Genomic DNA, 12,755 nt, shown 5'->3' with positions numbered 1-12,755 from the left:
CAGTGTATGTAAAAAACATCAGCTGACAGGAAGTATACATGGACCCAAGCTGTTGCCTAGCAACACAATTCCTTTGAAATGCGCTAAAACGGAGCGTTTCAGACCGAGGGTAAATACAGGTGTATTCAGGCAGACAGTATGAAGAAAATAAACTTTTTTTTTTAACATTACAGCATGTAAACATGTTCTAGTACACACACAAAATACAAGTATGAAAATGAAAATAAGCAAGATATGGGACCTTTAATCATATTGACTAGTTGTTATCTTTTTTGTTACTTTCACTCAGAGGTCAGGGTCAAATACAGAATAGAAGCCAGTAGGGATCCAGTGTCTTTCCCAAGGACATTTCTTCTGTATATGACAGACTGGGCTTCTCCATCACACGCGCTTTCTGAAAAACATGTTCTTGAATTGGTGCTCGGGCACAGTTCCGATTGGTGGCTGCTTGCTACCTGTGGATTTCATAATCCTCAAAGTCCCTTTGAATCAAATCATTCAATGTTGCTGCTGGCAGGGTAGTAACAAACACACACACACACACACACACACACACACACACACACACGCACACTGATAGAACCATCATTGATTTCAGCGTGCGGACCAAACAGAAAAAGGTGCATTTTGAAACCCAGGCAGGATTCATCAAGCTGTGAAGGTCATCTATAGGTCTTTTCTATCACTCTGTGCTGCACACTGCTGAGACGTCCCCTTCCTCACATTACTCACTTGAAGTCACTTTGAAAGCAAGGCTGGAGGAACGCTGATTGACAGACAGATACATATTGCTCCTGCCATGTGAAAGCCTTAGAAAATCCATCTCGAGTGTTTTGCATCTTTGACTTCAATGAAAAAATGGTGTCATCTGTCCTTTGGCTTTGAAAGCTTCACTGGATAAACTCTATAAGCTACATGCTAATCAAGCTAAAACAGCAAGAGGGCTCAGAGCTTACATACTGTACTCCTCCTAAAGAGGCCCCCCGTTGCTCGTCTGCAGTATCATGCTGCATATGTTCTACGTTGTGGTGTGGTGAGAGCAGCTGGCACTAACACGATCAACAACCTCAATCTACACAGTATCATGAACAATACCTCTCACCCCAGGAGCACCTTCAGCAACAAACTGATACCAGCGTGAAGGGACGTGTCTGAGGGGACTTATCTTTTTGTTGATATAGTATTTGATAATAATTTTATAATATTTAAATTCTTATTTATTTAATTTTGGGCGGACAGGCAGAGCTGCTCTGGAGGGCGACCCGTCCCATGTACGTTATTTTTAGGGCTGTCAATTGATTGATAGCAGATTAAAGCTTCAGTAGGCAGAATATTTTTGGCATCATTGGGCAAAAATTCCATAATAACCTTTCAGCATATTGTAATTCAAGTGTTCTGAGAGACTTCTGCACCTCCTCATGGCTCTGTTTTCAGGCTTTATAAAAATCTATCCCGTGACGGGAGACTTTGACCAATCACAGGTCATTTCATTGAGAGAGAGTTGTCCTCCGGCTGCTGGGCGGTGCTCGGTATTTCTTCAACTGATCTCAACATGGCTGCTGGGTCACAAACTTTATCATTTTACAGCTAAACAGTACACTATAAGATTATTACAGTAACAGAATATTGATTCATATTTGGTCAGCGCTGCCTAGTTTGACCGTTTGATTAGAGTTTGTGAGTGATTGACAGCCGGCTCTCATAGACGGAAGCTGGACGGCAGACCTCAGATCAGCTCTGACTGCTTGTTTTCCTCCGGTCTGTGAAATCTTGCAGATGCCGTTAGGAGCACCAGAGGCACATGTTTTTTTTCAGATTAACTGTCTCGTGCACTACTGTCAGGATATAGTGACCGTTTTATAAAAATAACTTTTTTTAATCATATTTGCTCCATTTCTACCCACTGCAGCTTTAATCGCAAATTGATCTCACATTTTTTATCTGTTCAAAATGTACCTTAAAGGGAAGTTTGTCAAGTAATTAATACTCTTATCAACATGGGAGTGGGCAAATGGACCTCTTCGAAAATGGCAGTGATAGTTTTTTCCTTGCCAAAATTTAGCCTAAGTTTGGAGCTTTATTTAACCTCTTTCTCGACAAGCTAGTATGACATGGTTGCTATGGCTGTTTTTTTATGATGCATAATGGGCACCTTGGGCAAAACCAAATCCCTTCAGGATAAATAATGTTCTACTTTATCTAATCTTTTGATTTTTGTTGAAGGAGTTTACATTTTGGACATCCAAGGCCTTCAGCCAACAAGGGACCTTCTACTCCTCTACACCGTTTTCTGCACATGGATAAGATTTTCATGCCTCTGCATTACGATTTCCGGTTGTCTGTCCATCCGTCCGTCCCATTCTCATAAACGCGATATCTCTGGAACACCTGGAGGCAATTTCTTCAGATTTGGCATAAAAGTTCCATTTGGACTCAAGAATGAACTGATTTGATTTTTTTGTGGTCAAAGGTCAAGGTCACTAAGACCTTACATCCATCCCATTTTTGTGAAAGCGATATCTCGGAGCGCCTGATGGACTCTCAGTACATCTTACACAAACGTCAACTTGAACTGAAGGATGACCTGATGAGAATTTGGTGGTCACTGTGACCTCACAAAACACGGTTTTAGCCATAAGTCAAGAAATCATATGCAATTTCAAACAAATGTCCAACAAGATAAAATGATTTGAATTGATGATATTTATGACAGACATGGATGTAGACTCCAATTTGACTGGTTGATGAAGGCGTACAACTGCAATCTCTTTCTCTAATCCTAACTGACAACATGCGACCGACATTTGATTTTCAATATCAATATTTGAGGTCTATGATTCAGAGAACGGTCACCTTTGCAGGAACGTATAAAAGTAGATTCTTCTGGCACTTTTTTAAGCGTGACATTTCAGATTGAATTGACTCCATGAAATTCTTATAAAAGGTGAATAGAGAGGGTATACGGAATGAATAAATGTTGGAGCTATAAAGTATTCATGTGACAGATCACCCTGCCAGCCGCGCCGTGATGGATGTCCCGACTGTGCTGGAGACACGAGCTTCACAGGAAAGATATCCATTTCGTTAGTACTGTATTTCCACAGTATGTCAATCGGCTCAGCACCTCTTATTTCTCTTTTCCTTCTCATTCTCCATCTTTCTCTCCAGCATTCTTTTAAGATGGACATTTTTCATGACTTGATTACTCCTTTCCTGCAGTGATGCTACGCTCTGTTGCCCACTGAAACAGCTATCTGGGCTTGACATGGAACAAAGTGAGGAATAATGGAAGAATGAGAAAAAGAAAAAAGGAAGGATGACCACCTGTGGTATTGGAGCGTGGAGACGGCTCTGAAACGTGGGCTGTAAGCTGTCGGCATTTTTGTTGTTTGTTTTGTTTGATTGTCAACTGCTGCAATTAACTATGTGTTAATTGTGATTCATGAATGAGAGACTGGGCCAAGTCTTTAATAATTCACGGGGTAGCTGGCAAAAAAATCAGTACGGAGATGAGTCAGTTTTCTCATTCAATGAAAATGTGATTCTGTTGCAGTATGTTGTGGTATTCGTTATAGTCATTTTTACATCTGGTATGCTTATTGTAGTCTTCCCCTTCAACTGCCATTCAAATTCATGTCTTGTTGGAAATTGCAGAGTTAGCCTTATAACCTTTAACACATGCTAACGGGTAACATCTCATTAAACCAAACTTTTAGGTGATTCGTTAATCTTTAACAAGGGGACAGCCCCGGTTTGTTTTGTTCACCGCAAGTATTATAGATCCAAGAATCAACTGAAAGAAGGGCAGAACTCAGAGAGAAAGTTGAAATTACAAATCCGTCTGCTATTTCAGCACCACGGACAGCTCCGTGGATTTACTAATACACAGCACAGTTAGGCTGCTAACTTACTGATATTTCAGAGCCATGGTCGGGGCCATAGATTCTAATTTACTGATATTTCAGAGCCATGGTCGGGGCCATAGATTCTAATTTACTGATATTTCAGAGCCGTGGTCGGGGCCATAGATTCTAACTTGCACAAACCTCAGTCAGATAAAGGATCAATGAGTCAGGCAGAGTAGACTAAACAACCCCTCTGCCTCTACACTCTCTCTGCTACTAGGGGATGGAGAAAGCGGGTGGCAGGTTATCAAGGTTTTCCCCACTTCCTACCCTTCTACTTTCAATGCCCTTGCCACACCCACCTTCAAACTCGCCCTTCATTTAGATCTCAACTACACACCTGTAAAGTTTTGTGACTGCATCTTGCACAGTTGTGACACTGTCGTGGTGACAAAATCAGGCAGTCAGGCATATAGACTCCTGGCAAAGTAATCCCAAGGACCACATTTGGCCCACACACACACACACAGACTCACAAGGTGAAAACAATACCAGTGTCGCTGTCGTGGTCGGTAAATTTGTTACCAATGTTAGGTAGCTGGTTATGGTAAACAATGTCTGAATGTGTCACGTGTCGTTTTTCTGCCTCTGTTTCGTTTGTATATGCAAGGAGGCTGAACTTCTTAGAATTCAATTGTGTATACACTTGCCACTGGTCAGCCATGTTTTTTCTTTATGTTTGGCACCATGCACCTGGAAAGCTTGGATTTCAGAAGTTGGTAATTTCAACTGGCGAATTATGTTGAATTTGACTGGGATGCAGCATTATACTGGTCCAGTCTCACTCATTCTTTGCCAGATTCTCTAGTGTGCATTGCCTAGCGTTCCAGCGTTCTGGTTACTTGTTTTGTTTGAAGTGAGCTACAGAGTACTGTGACAGTACTGAAGTGATTTTGGACCATTGTTTCAGGTTGTTCCATCTCAGTCGCTGGCAGGAGTAAGCAGGAGAGGGTGTGTGCTTTTGTCAGTGTTGGACTCAGAGCGCAGGGCTGTGGCTATTTCCTGGAGACAGTACCGACCAGTGTAGATCTTATACATGCTGACCTCAAAAAGTATCAGTAGAAAAGATTTGTTTGCTCTTTTTTTGCCAGTACTGATATAGAACATTTGAATAATATAGGAGGTCATTTAAAAATAATATTTGCAATATCGTCGACTAATGTCTATGTCAAATCTGAAAATGTCACAAATCCAGGTGTCCCTTTACTCGGTGTGTTTGGGTGCAATCAGGCTCTGGATGTGATTTCATCGTTGGCCCGGGCGACTGTGCGTGGTTGAAGGGCTGGCAGGGTAACATACACTCATGTCCTGCACTTCACTCTGGAGGAGCGAGATTGGCTCAGCTGACATAGTCATTTTCTCCATGAGCTGCTTCAGCCATTGCAAACACATCGTTGGTCATGGCAGTGTACCACAGCTCTGATTAATCTGGCATAGATGGAAAACAACACTCACTGGCAAGCATCATTCTGTTCTGCCAATAGAGTTTGGGAAAATAGTTTGTTACTCTGACTGAGGTCTGGCCAGACTGCATATCAAAGGTAAAAAAAAAGTTTGCTGTTCATTTCTACCGTACATTGTACATTTTACACTACACAGATTACTACACTATACATTAAAAGGGTAACAACCTTAAAAATAGAATAGGAGTAGAACGGACATTTCCGTGGTCATTTGACTCTGTAGGAAATGTCCCGGCATGTTTCGAATGCAGACAGTACAACCTTCAAGATACTGTACAAGACCAGCGCTTCCTTCAACCCCCAGGATTGTTGGCCAACAAGACTTTACAACATCCTGCAAACAGCAACCATCGAGGTGAGACGATGCCTTTCCTCCTGCATGAACACTAAACCAGACCACCTACCCAAACCACCTTTGATCCTACAAGATCTCCTTAGACACTTACATGAACATCCCCAGTCCTCCAGATACTCTACTATTACTGCTGATTTATTTCAAATATTTAGATGATAAATTGATATCAAATGCACATTTTTTTTTAACATATTATACTATGATGTATTTTCCATATACTATATTCTGATTTTTTTTTTACACAGTATACTATGATTTTTTTCAACATACCATACGACAAGTTTTTTAAAAACATTTCGACATACTATACAATTACTTTTTTTTTTGGAGATGCTACACAATAATTTTTTTTTGTTTCGACACACTATACAATGGCTTTTTTTATTTTTTCGACCTACTATATGATGACTTTTACATTTTTTTTAAATAGTACACTATAGTACACAGTACTATACTATGACTTTTTTTATTTCTTCGACATACTATACTATGACTTTTTTTTTTGACTTACTATATCATTACTTGTTTTTCGACATACTATACTATGATTTTTTTTGTCAAACTATAATAAGACTTTTTTTTTTTAAATTTTGAAAAGCTATACTCTGACTTTTATTTTTTTTAACTTTACTATGGCTTTTTCATTACTTTTTTCAACATACTATGCCATGACTTTTTTTTTTTATATTTTCAACATTCAATTTTCTTCGACATACTATACTATGACTACATGGTATACTAACTTTTTTTTATCATAAAATTGTTCGACATACTATACTATGACCTTTCTTCATGATATTTTTCAACATACTATTCTATATTTTTTTTCATGAAACTTTTCGACCTTCTATAGTACAACTTTTTTTCAACATACTATACCATGACTTTTCATGTTATAATATGACTTTTTTAATCACTTTTTTGACATACTCTAATAGCTTTATTACATATTATTTTCATTTATATAACTTTGTCATAAATTGTTTGTCATAATATACTATGACTTTAAGGCTTTTTGGTTACTAGAAATGTTGTCAGTCATGGAAGTGTGTTCTCCTGTCCAAAATAGCCTCATGAATCATCTGTAAGAGAACAAAGTAGTTATTTGAGAAACCAATAGCAACTCATGAGCCAATCATCATCAAAGGCAAACAGTGTAAATTTGGTCCTTAACAACTCTCTCACTTCTCTCCCAGTAAAGCCGGTGCCACCGCGGTTACACAACAGTGGCTTCCTTATTAAAGCCGACGGTTTGGAGTGATAATGGATCTTGCCTTCCTCACACCTCAATTAACAAGTTTCTGCACACCAAGAATAATTGGCCCCAATATAAGGTTCAATTACTTCCTCAAATTACTTGCTTTAATTACTTACTTGAAATTCAATCAGATTTTAGATTAAACTCATTTTGAAGAGAAATATCAACACCATTAATATTATTAGGCGCCGCTGGGGGATTGTGCATGGCTCTCGAGTCTGCAGTTACTCAGTGACATAATCAGCAGATACTGTATGTCAAATATCATTTCTACCATCTCGTTGAGTTTGAGTAGGATTTTTCTAAACATGCCATTGGGCAGACATGAAACATGAATGCAAAGCATGTCGAAAATGTGGTTTCTGATGACAACTGGTACTCTACAAAATGTAGTCAAAACTCTACCAAATAAAGGAATAGTTCGACATTTTGGGAAACATGCTCGCCAGGGGGTTGGACAGGTAAACATGGTTTTGTCAGCTTGTGATAATTTGGGATACTTTTTCTACTATCAGTTGTTGCAGCAATTTTTGGGTTGATACCATTTGTTACACAGATTTGGTGCTAAATTTCACATTTTTTTACCACTCGAGAATTAATAAAAATGATCAATAATCCATCCAGAATACCATATTAGGACACCAAGACCTTGAGGAACACCATAGAAAAAGCCATGCTGTGATTTGGGATCAAAACATTTGACATTTGGAGGTTTCTGCAAGAATTGCATTTTTGGCGATTGGATGGCGAGCACTTCTGTTGTGTAAACTGCTCAGAAACCCCCTTATTGTCAATCTACCTAAGAAAGCCATCCATCCTCTGAATGCTCTAGGTCTCTTGTTTGTGGCTGTAAAGTTTCATGAGGCTGTGATTATCCTAGAGGTCACCACAGGTCATTTTATAGAGTGAGGTTGAATTTAAAAAAAAAAAATGGTACCACTACAATGAAATGGCTCCTATCGTGACTAACATCAACACACATGAATACAGTTGGTCTCATTAGATCCACAAGAGTCGCAGCTTTACAGTGATACCACATTCATACAATTCCAAGACTGTTTAGGGACCCCAGTATGTAGAAATAATACACCATTTTTAGAATAGGAGAAAATAACACATTTATACCGCATTTAAATACTGCATGAGATTATCATTAAGTGGTCATGTCTGTAAAGGAGAGACTCGTGGGTACCCATAGAACCCAATTTCATTCACATATCTTGAGGTCAGAGGTCAAGGGACACCTTTGAAAATGGCCATGCCAGTTTTTCCGCGCCAAAACATAGCATACGTTTGGAGTGTTATTTAGCCTCCTTCCCGGCATGCCAGCATGACATAGTCGGTACAAATTGATTCCTTCGATTTTCTTATGTTCACTCTACAGTAAAGTTGGTCGAGGATCGCCTGTGATCCCACGGGTGTCAGAATTAAAAATAAAACAGACTATAAAAACAACTAATACTGTCCTTGAATAAAGCTGTATGTATGTATATGTATATGTATATCAAATTCATCATTGCTTCTCTTTGGTATTTCCTTGAAATACATTCGGTCAACTCCAGAGGCATCCTGTATATGAATAAATTCTGTAAGCATAGTCAGTCCTCTGAATTACATTACAGTCACTCCAAAGCAGATGATTAATACATGCTCTTCCTGTCTGCAGTTTGCTGCTGTATGCGAGAGGTCGCCTCCCAAGTATCTGTGTGACCAATTTCCATTTCATGTCCTGCTGTGACACAAACGGGAATTACTGTGACCTCCCACATTGATTGGCTGGGACATCATTTCCAGGCGTCCCATAATTAGGATTGGAGCTAATCCCTCTCTGTCTCTTCCCCCGCTGCATTTTTCCTTGCGAGAGCTGACCTCTGTCAAAGATAAGGAGCGCACCTTCCTTGTCTCACTCTCGTCACTCTGCTCACATGAGCGGTTCTGAGCCGAGCAGATAAACCTTTTCTTTTGAGGAGAATTTTTGTTAGAACCTCGCCCTCCATTTCGTACTGGCTGGTTGTCTCTCAGTCAATCAGCAGCTAATTAAGAATACCTCATGCTGCTTCTCTCTGCTCCTCTGCCACCCTCTCTGCCTATCTCCCTGTGTGGGTATCTTGTCTGAACATTCTTGTTCCCCTGTGGCTGTTGACAACGCTTAAAAGGAAGGTAATAATGCGTTGAACCTGTTAGGTCGTAAAATCTGAGTACAAGATAAAAAATGCATCCCTGAGCTTTATTTAAATGTGACATCTGGGCCTGAAGAACGGGGCCTTTACTTGTATAATCCATAGTAAGTTGACATTGTCAGTGGTTATCACGACTACTACTACTACTACATTCTAATGCCTCAGACGGGCCAAACTGCACCTACCACGTTGTTAAAGTGAAAGTGAAAATTAACGTTGTGAATTGAAACTAAACTACTTGGTCAGGTTTAGGAAAAGATCATGGTTTGGGGTTACGTAACTTGACGTTAGTGAAGTACGTAAGTTACGCTAAGTACAGTAAAATAAGTCAACGACGACTTTTGGTTTCACACGGGACACAAACGGCGGCCTCCCGGGTGAAAGTTCTGTATTTTCTGTGTCTCACGTAACAATCTGTCAGCGGGTCCGGTAAATAATTTGCTATAAATTATAAATTTATATTGTATCATTAAAAAGAACACATCTATAGATGGGGACCATTTAGCATATTGTGTCCATTACTACCACCCACGTTAGCTTTGGGCCAATAGAAACTCTGATATGAGACACAGCAATGAGTTCATTATTTTTAAGTTGAAGCACTTACTGAAAGTCAATTTTAGACGGGTGAGTTAAAACATCTGTATTTATTAGGAATATGTCTTACTACTGTTCATTTTCTGAAAACTTTTAAGGTCAATTACTTGTCAAAAATGTAGATATAACCTTCTGTTTATATAGGTATATATGTGGTATTAACATTTAATAACATTGCCTATTTCCCTGCTGTGGGACTAATGTAGGATTATCTCATCATATCTTATCTTAACATGATTCAAATTGAAATGTGTTTCTGTTTATCGTTATGAAACGGGTCTGAAGTATTTAGATTGAAAAGTTTTAGAATAAAAAAATATATAGTGCCAATAGCATCTAAGAGTACAAATGGTAGTAGCATATGCTTAATCTGTGTTACGATTAAGAGGGGGCACTTGGAAAATGTTCTCCCCTGTAAGGGGTCTTTGGCCCCAAAAAGTTTGAGAACCCCTGATTTGAAGAATTAGAGATATCTGCTTCTGAGATTTATGAGGGGAGATGAAAGATATTAATTCACCCGCTTCAAATGATATCAGCTGATTTAATGGACATCATCAGCGGTTATCAGCCTCATAGATATAGGTAGGAAGGGGCCTGCTCCACCTACTAGTACCTAATATGACAGGAGCCAAGGAGGAAGGTGACGTAGAGCGACAAAGTCCGTATGGGGCAGCGGCCAGGGGTGACAGATGGGTCAAACAAACCAAAAGTCAGTATTGACTTATTAGACCATACTTTTGATACGTAACGCCCTGACAGAGTGACACGGACCCCACTTTGACAATCACTTCTTTAAGTCATTTTTGCAAGTGCTTGTCTTCAACATTTTTTATTAATATACCAAATACTTGTTATCATTTTAAAATAGAGGAGTGAGTAATATTTTATTAAGAAGCAGAAGTTTCTTTTTTTGTTTCACACATTGAAACACATTTCACGCATCACAAATATTCACACTTCAAAATTGGCCCCCCACTGAAGTTTTCTCACATCCCATTAAAACAGCATTACAGCAGATGGGCCATATAAAGTCTCATTTCTTGATCTGAAAAGGTCACATCTGCAAACATTTGCTACGGCGTCAGACACTGATGAAGATAGTGAGCGAGGAACAACTGCTGCTAATGTGAGAAATCAACAACTCTTGTGTATGTTGATTCAAATGCTGTTAGTGTGACAGTTCGTTCCATCTTTGACTCAATCAGATTGTTTTGAAATGTGTCAAGTTTCTAGCGTTTTTTAACAAGCTGGCAGACAGTTTGATCTCTGCCTTGTAGCTCCTTCTTCGGGTTGATTTAACAGACGGGGATATGTCACTCAAGAAAAAACAAACTTCAACTGTAAATACATCATCCGGCATGCGCGACAGAACTGTGTCTGCTTTTTCTTCTGCTCATATTGAAATGTGTTCTTCAACAGACTGACAGCCAGACTCAATCCCTGCCTCGTTATTCCTTGTTAAGTTAATTTAAATGATGGATTATATCACTCCAAAAACAAACCTCAGACATAAGCACATCAGTCAGAATGAGCGACAGATATGTGTCCGCCTTTCTCTGCTCACAGTTATGAAGGGAGGCAGTCAACACATCCTCCCGCTGTCTGTTTATTCTCTATTATTCTCCATTATCTATTTGTGATGTCTACTCTTCTTTTTTGAAGTGTAAAGTATGATTTTGGGGACTGCTAGCAGCCCGACAGCATGCGGTTGTGTCCTCGCCTGCAGCAGCAGCTCAGCAGTACATTTCTCAACTGTACGCTGACAGTAGCTTCTCTTCGGGCTGCAAAGTCGGACAAATAGAACAAATATAAGTATGTAAGGAAATAGGTGAAATTGCAAGTTTAAGAGCTCAGGAATGCATATAATTTTTTTCTGAGATGGTAGAAAGGAACTTGGTACAATAAGTTAAGCATTGAAGATATTAAATCATAAACCTTTATTCTGTAATAACTGTAACTTCCAGACCTGCAAACTCTCGAGTAGTGAAAAAGGTGACAAGATACGAATCTAAAATAAGGAATTTTAATGATTTTAATATATATATATATTATTAGATTATAATTATTGTTGCGTTCATGTGTAGCTGGTAAAGGTGGAGCTAATTTTATTTTATTTATATATATTTTATATATTACTTTATATACTGCTGGGTAGCTTTTGAATTTGTTAATTGATTTCCAATAATAAATATATTATGTATAAAGCAAGCGTATTTGCCACTCCCATGTTGATAAGAGTTATAAATACTTGACAAATGTCCCTTAAAAGTTACATTTTGTACTCGTAAAAAAAGTGTGATTAATTTGCGATTTATCATGATTAACTATGGACAATCATGCGATTCAACGCAATTAGTTATTGTAATCGATTGACAGCCCTCGAAGCGACAAATGAGGAAAAGACTGAAATAACCTCAAGTAGTAGTATTCAACATCAGATTTGCCTGAATTACAAATAATACATTGAGGTTCATTTGTAATATTTCATTTTGAAAGACTGACCTTCAAAATTAACTATTTAATGGTTAACTAGTTTAATGATATAAAATATCTTGTATTTTGTTATATAAGTATTCAACGCCCATGCTCTTGAAGGTTTTGTGGTCAGATGAGAGTCTAGAGCTTTTTGGCTTAAATTCAAAGCGCTGTGTGTAGGTCAAACCTGACACTGCCCATGTCTCAACAAACACCACAATGAAGTATGGTGGAGGCAACAACATGCTGTGGGGATGCTTTTCCTCAGCAGGGACGAGGCTATCTTGTCAGAACTGAAAGAAGGAAGAATGAATGGAGCTAAATACGGGGAGATGCTGCAACAGAACCGGCTTCAAACCTGAAGCTTGTGAGAAAAGTTCACCTTACAGCAGGACAATGACCCCAAGCACAAGGCCATAGCAACACAGGAGTGGCTAGAAAAACTAAAAGGTGAAAGTTAACCGGCCAAGTCAATGGATCGGATCGACAATCTGTGGCACTGTTTGGAAATTGCAGTCCGTC

The sequence above is a fragment of the Sebastes umbrosus genome, chromosome 12, assembly GCF_015220745.1.
Source record: "Sebastes umbrosus isolate fSebUmb1 chromosome 12, fSebUmb1.pri, whole genome shotgun sequence".
In the NCBI taxonomy this organism is placed as follows: domain Eukaryota; kingdom Metazoa; phylum Chordata; class Actinopteri; order Perciformes; family Sebastidae; genus Sebastes; species Sebastes umbrosus.
The sequence above is the reverse complement of the archived record's forward strand: the minus strand, read 5'-3'. Positions refer to the sequence as shown.